Source organism: Tarenaya hassleriana, unplaced genomic scaffold (assembly GCF_000463585.1).
Source record: "Tarenaya hassleriana unplaced genomic scaffold, ASM46358v1 Cleome4, whole genome shotgun sequence".
In the NCBI taxonomy this organism is placed as follows: Eukaryota; Viridiplantae; Streptophyta; class Magnoliopsida; order Brassicales; family Cleomaceae; genus Tarenaya; species Tarenaya hassleriana.
In genome coordinates, this window is record NW_010966881.1 from 103,564 (window position 1) to 110,893 (window position 7,330).

At 37.7% G+C, this 7,330-nt stretch overlaps 1 long non-coding RNA gene and 1 pseudogene across 2 annotated transcripts; both read right to left on the bottom strand.

Annotated features, from left to right (window-relative positions):
* Window positions 1–340: 340 nt before the first annotated feature.
* Window positions 341–2,885, bottom strand: LOC104823136. Of its 2 annotated transcripts, XR_773311.2 has the most exons (6): window positions 2,764–2,885; window positions 2,056–2,209; window positions 1,500–1,821; window positions 1,386–1,417; window positions 761–1,003; window positions 341–629 (listed from the first exon to the last, which is right to left on the bottom strand). It is a non-coding gene; the product is annotated as an uncharacterized LOC104823136 (long non-coding RNA). The 2 variants fall into 2 exon arrangements; XR_773310.2 differs by having other exon boundaries at window positions 761–1,417.
* Window positions 2,886–3,893: 1,008 nt separating this feature from the next.
* On the bottom strand, window positions 3,894–4,763 carry LOC104824497 (annotated as a pseudogene).
* Between the last annotated feature and the right edge of the window lie 2,567 nt (window positions 4,764–7,330).

Sequence of the window (7,330 nt, forward strand, 5' to 3'; positions counted from 1 at the left end):
GGTTTTTTCTATATATTCAAATCCGTTCTTACTAATTATACATAATGACCATTATCTTATTATATGGTGTTAGAGGTTAAATCGCTAAACGGTCGAAAACAAATCTAACCGCCCAAACACTCCTCTTAAAGATCACTTTCTTATAGAAACTTTATGTTTTATGGGTCTCTCAATGATTCTAGTTTAGGTTTTACCAAGAGAGAAAAGACTACTCGCTCCTCTAGCATGCCTCTCAACAAATATAAGAAAGCTAATCAAACGAAAGTTCTTTAATTTTAATCTTATATATATATTTATTTATTTATTTATTTATTTATTTATTTATGAAACCGAATTGGATCGAAACCGAAATGTCTACACTCGACGCTGTGTTAGATGTTCAATTCATTATCACCATATGGCCCAGACAATGCATCTGAATTGTCATCTGTTGCACCATCTGTCTACAAGTTCTCAAGTCAAGTCTTGAAGGTAACAATAACTTGTTGATCCAAAGATCAACAACGACAAACCAGTTCTTGTGGACTGAACATTACTGCAGCACCCTAAGAGGCTCAATAGAGGGAGAAGATTTGGTTTATGGGTTCCCATTCACTGATGTTTCGCCCGTCCAAAACCTGGTAGTCATCCTGAAAACGCGAGATATTTCAGCTGGATGAGAAGATGGTTAACGAAAGTAGAAGAGTTAAAAGTCGAGATCAACAGTTTCAAAATGTTATTACCATGTAATTTTCACGGATTAAGCAACTAAGATGTGTACCTTCGCGAGGAAAAAGCAGCCATTATGCAACACAAAAGCTCCAATTCGAGACAACAAAACTCCAAGGCAAAGTAGCATTTCAGGAAGATTGGGTATATAAACGTTGAATCTTTGAAGAAGAAAAAGAGACAAGAAGCACGAGAACGCTCTGCCGCTTTAGTGGAGGAACGTTACTGCGTCGCTGTGAGCTTATACGAGGTTTGCAATCACGAGTTTCCCAACTCGACCAGCTCTTGCTTCAAACTGTTATATGCACATAAGTTAGTCCATACACAAACCGAAAATACACTTTCATTTATCTTCTACTAGGCTTCAGCTCATGTCACCAACATCAACTTTAGAAAACGTACAATATAAGTTTTTTTACTTGGATAAATAGAAGTGGTTATGAACTTTATATACAAACTGCTCTACATAAAGAGAATGATATTTTCTGTGATGGTGAAAACAATATATGTCAGTGGCAGTCTCATGAGTTTTTTAAAGATCACTTTCTTATAGAAACTTTATGTTTTATGGGTCTCTCAATGATTCTAGTTTAGGTTTTACCAAGAGAGAAATGACTACTCGCTCCTCTAGCATGCCTCTAAACAACCAAGTATAGGCGATCGAGATTGTATATTACCACAACCCAAACATGTTGTCTGCATCGTATTCCTGTAGCAGAATCAAAAGAGGGTCAAAATGTTTAGACAAAGAATTTATCAAGTCAACAGAAACACTAAATTTGACAACTTACACATCTTTGTTCGATGTAGTTTTCGTGCTGCATGATTTTTTTTCGATCTCAACAACAAGTTCTCCCGTGGAGAAAGCAATTCTTCTTCTTCCTTCTGCTCATCGATCTGATAAGCCTCCGGACAGTTTGACTTACACTAGGAGACGTAGAGAAAGCTCGGTGCGCCGAACAAAACCTTTTCCGCGTATGTTGGGAGTTTGTTTGAGAGTGTGCCATAGGTGATAGTGCAGGACTTTCCCCTTGAAAGAAGAGGGAGGCAAATCTTTAATGCAAGATCACTCTGATTATAAGGAGTGAGGAGCAAGTTCTTCAACCATGTCACCTGAAGGAAAAGCATAATGGCATCAGAAACAAGAAGTCGGACCAGAATACGCCCCAGCAACTCGAAGGATCAGGAGATCACTAGCGTAGACTAGGGACACTGGAATTCAGTCTCGCATGCCTTACTATCAGATAGGACCCTCGTTTTCTAGCGCATACGAACATGGTATGAGCATTTCAACTCAGTGTGTCAGAAATGCTAAATGTTACGATCTACAATGCATGTTCAGCTTACCACAATAAGGAAAAGAGCATTCATCTGTCTAGGCAGATGGCTTCGAGTTTAGGCTCTGAAATGATGGAGATTATCATGTCGGATGAAGAGGAGTTGATGCAAATACGAGAGACGTGCAGAGAGAAAAACGACCCATCAGAGTGTTTGGAGTGCCCTGAGATGGAACCCGAGAGGAGATTATAAATGGGTAAGGCCAGAATATCGAATCTATTCATTAACACATGGGTCTAAGAGCAAACCAATTCGCTTCTTAGGTCACCTAAATGGTTTTATGATCCATTTCATCTATTTGTACAGACAGGAAGACATCTATAGCTCCGTGTTTGCACCAGGGAAAAGGAGAAATTTTCACAGATATGAAGGAAAGGCATTTTCCAGAATGTGAATCAGAACAAGAAGGACAAACTCGATAAAACGGTAAGGCATTCACCGGTCCAATTTCTACACAATGATGCTTAGTCATTATCTGAGAATTGTATCCAGATTTCAAATATCGCTAGCATTGTATCCTGTCTGAGAATTCACATTCAGCAGTAAACCGATCCATTGGATGCAATTTTGCTCACAATAGTCCATCACACGGACAATCTAAGGATTTGTTCGCAGGCAAATTTGAATCTATCACCAATCCTCAAAATCGATTAGGACAAATGCAACAATGATCGGAAAATCGAACAAAACCGAGTGGGGTCCAAATAGGAACAGTACCTGAACGAGCCAAAAATGCGGCGGCGGACGGAGACTCTCCGGCCATATTTCCGGTCTGAAATTGGAGGAGACGATAACCGAGCGAGAGAGAACTCGCTTGAGTTGCGTGTAACTGATATACATCTTAGACTTTCACGACGTTAACGATTTAAACCAATCTAAACAATTAGTATGATCAATTTTACCATAAAAATTATAAAATATCGAACACCATAAATTTATATATAATTAATCTTTAAAAAGAATTTGATATATATATATATATATATATATAAGTGGAACAAGCGGAATATTTTTTTGTCCCAGAAGTATTTAAGTGATAAAATAGGATAAAATTTTGTCAACCGTTCAAATAAACAATACATATACTTTTCAAATTAATTAATATTAATTAGTCGACCGCCATTATTTGTTTATGGGCATCGAAATTCTGTAGTGTTGACAGCTAGTTTCTAAACTGATTCAATGGTCCAAACCAAATTAGTTTCTCAAAAATAATTTTGTCAAATTATTTTAAAAAGGCGTTTTTTTAAATTAAACTATATATTCTCTCTCCCCATATTATATTTTTTCCACATTTTTTTAAATAAATTAAAAAAGAAAGAAAAGAGAGAGAGAGAGAGAGAGAGAGAGAGAGAGAGAGAGAGAGAGAGAGAGAGAGAGAGCAGAGTGAGAGCAGAGGGAGAGAGGGAAGAAGATATGGAAAGAGGGTTTGGGAAGATCTCTCCAACGGCCTGATTTGTTATACATTATTAATTAACATGTATTTAATTATTAATGTTACCGTTAGCGCTAATGACAGCTGTTCTTGTTTCCATTTCGTTTCCTTGCATCAGATTTTCAAAAACCAGCTGGTTTTTTAAAATTCGTTCATCAAATTTTGAAATTGAGATATTTTGAAAACCTAAAAAACCACTGAATGGAAATTCATTCAGATAAGATGTCTGGGAGAAAGGAATTTGGGATTATTAGCCAGATGGATGAAATTCGAGCCAAAATCCAAGAGGGAATTTGACCTTTCGAAGTCAATAATCACTTTCGTGGAGTGCAAGCGATCGAACGAATCTTCCCAGTTTTTTTGGGAGTTGGGATTTGGAAGCCGAGGTTGTCGGTGACTACGTGGTCTGATTTTGTTCAACTTGTTTCTGTCTCAAAATATCAACTTGCTGAAAGAAAATGCCACCCCTTTAAACCAACAAAAGATGAAACATTAAGCTTAAAAGTGCCATCCGTTCGACCTCCAATATCTGCGGGCATTTTCCCGACCTCGAGCCTCTTTAATACTTAGAAACAGTTTATAGGCCATCTCTGTTTTGTTAGAAGCCATGAGTTTGTTGCTCAGTCTGCTATAAACAAGCCGGTTCGGGCAAAATCCCTTTCGGATTGCCTCTTCCATCACAAGGACAGCGTTTTCCAGATGCCCAATGTTGCATAGTCAATCAACTATGTACTCATATACTCGCACATCGCAAGCATAACCACTCTCTTGCATCTCGTCCCACACGTTTAACAATGTCCCGCATTTCCCAAATCTCGATAGCCTCGAAGCAACAGTTTATAAGCGCTCTGCGATATGCTGCAACCCGCTTTTCTTGCTTTTTGATAGAAAACCAATGCAGCGTGAGGTGGACCATAGCTACATAGCGGTTTAAGGAAAGAAGTGGTGACCCCCGTGGTTGGAGCGATACCACGTGACAACATCTCTTCAAACATCTCAAGTGTGTCTGCAAACGTTCACAGAGACACCGTAAGAGTTTGTTCAAAAGCTCGGTATCACATTGGACCCCAAACTCTTCACATTCTTCAAACAGTTTCAGTGCCCTCTGCACGTAATTAGCCCTGATAAAGTAATCCATAACAATAGTTAAGCTCTGCAGGTTGGGGTTAACCCCTTCGAATGCCATTCGCCGCAACAGATCCATCGTGTGTGAGAAAAACTTTCTCCTTCCCAGCGCTCTTAGAATCACATTACAGATATCCACATCTTTAGATATACCATGTATATATATATATATATATATATATATATATATATATGTTCTATCGTAAAAAAAAAAAACTATCATGTGTATTATATCAAAAGTTCAAATTAAACGGCTAAATGTTGAAAATAAACATAGAAAATATTGTTTTTGATTACTGTAGAGACACCGTCGACAGACAATGGTTTATTAGAGAAATGTATAAAACCTTATATTATTCCATTCAATCTCAAATCTTATTTTGGATTCTCCATCAAATTCAATGGCAATTTATTAATCAGTGATTACAGAATTAATAATTTCTCTATTAACCACATTTTTAATATCACACATTTACGCACAGAATAGTATTTTCTATAATCTCGGAAGTATTCAGATGGGTTTTTTCAACGTGGAACCAAAGAACAAAAAACAGCAAAACGCTCCTTCATTGTATGTTACAACATGTATTAGATGTATATAAGAAAATTAAGATGTTCAATATTTATTTCTTTTTGTGAATGTTCCATTTGATTAGTGTCATGTGCTTATGTTATAAAAGGAGTACAGTTAAACTTTGAATAAAAAGAAAATTGGGTGGTATAAATTAGAAAATACGGAGATTTTATATAATTAGATAATTTGTATATTATTATAATTTCTATTTGATTAGAATTTTTTTATAGCATTAAGTTTTTATTATATATTTAGTTAATCATATTATCAATTATTCTTATTATTATTTAACAGCATATATACACTTGGCATGCAATAACCATATATATATATATATATATATATATTATTAAATGTATAGGAACAAAACCATCATAATGTGCTGTCCAAAATCATATTCTTTATGGACCCACGAAATTCTCTCCACAATTTTCAAAAATTTTGGACTGTCTGTATATATACGATTTGGACAATAAACCAAAAGAGAGGCTAGCTTGGCTCATTAAACACAAAAATAAAAATTTTAAAAAATAAAAAATGGAAGTCCTTTGTGCCAAACAAGATGGGTAACAAAAACTGGTCGGGATTCAGTTTGGTGGCTTACAAAGCTCAGACACTTGTCCTTCCTTCTGTCGTGCATGCAACCAAAGCATGCAACTACAAAAACACACACACACACACACTATATATATATACACACACACATTGGCAAGTGACAGAAAATATAGATTTTTTAATATAAATATGTTATATTTGTTCTGAAAAAAAAAATCTCACATTGCTATAATTGTTGGTTGTAATGCTCTGGGATAATCCGTAATATGACATTTTGACTTTGTATTGATTCATTGATTCATGAATACATTACATTCCCGTTATATGATTGGCATGTTTGTTATATTTCGGCATCCTTGAATTATTAGCGAATGATTCTAAACTCCCTAGTCAGTCAACATTGTGGGAACAATGTTGAATTAAGACTAGCATGAGGAGTGATCGATGCATTGGATGCATATCACAATCATGGGTACTCGTTGTGAACGAGTGACTGGATGACCCGCATGAGATTGTCACATGGACAGAGTCATGACTTGAATCTCATACAGCGGTTCGTTCTTGGATCCTCAGACCTGAGATGTCTAGAGTATCTGATATGAGGAGTGGCGTGTCTTGACTGCGTCAAACGTCGTCTTTAACCGGATGATTATAACGGCGTTGATCAGACACGTTCACGAATCATATGGAGATAGTAGACATGCAATATGGGACTTGTCACTTCCTTAACAGGAGAGATATCGCTGGGCCCTCTCGTGGAAGTCGGACTATGAAAACGCGTGGCCACGCTATAGATGAAGTTGCATCTATTTTATTAGTCGATTTGCCAAGACGAGAAAGCAGTTGAACTTGAAGGGTGGCTCAAACCATGCCCTTGTTCAACTTATGATATCGTGAGACAAAAGGATCAGAATTCGAGCTGTTAATGCCTTGGTTAGATCACCTCTAACTCAATTCTAAATGGGTGGTCATGGCGTCTTGCTAGAGGCTAACCATGACTTGTGGTTCGGGAAAGGTTCCTAAAGTCACTACCACTTAGAATGGGCCTACAGGGTCACACACCAAGAGGGATGGACTTATACGTGAAGAATACGAAGAATGAAAACGAGATTTGACCGAAACGAGCATGAAAAGGAGTTTTCAGTGTGTTGGTCCGGAGCTGACCAAGTTTGGTCAGCCCCGGACCAAGTCTGGTCAGATCACGCAGTCCGGAGGAGCAGTCCGAGGTCGCCTGTCCAGATCTGGTCCGGCTGACCAAGAGTTGGTCAGCCCTGGACCAGACTCTGGGACAGACGGACCGAGAAAAGACGTCTCTGAACATTTCAAGTGTTTCAGACTTATGTCTCATCAGATAGACATAACCGTATCGACTGAAATCATCAGTGAACGTAACGAAATACATATACCCTCCTCTAGCCGGACAGCTCATTGGTCCGCATACATCACTATGTATCAGATCCAATAACTCTGTCGCTCTCTGTCCTTTCCCCTTGAAAGGATGCTTTGTCATCTTGCCCATCAAACAAGACTCGCAAGATTCAAGAGACTCTAAGTCAAATGAATCCAGAAGACCTTCAGAATGAAGGTTCTGTATG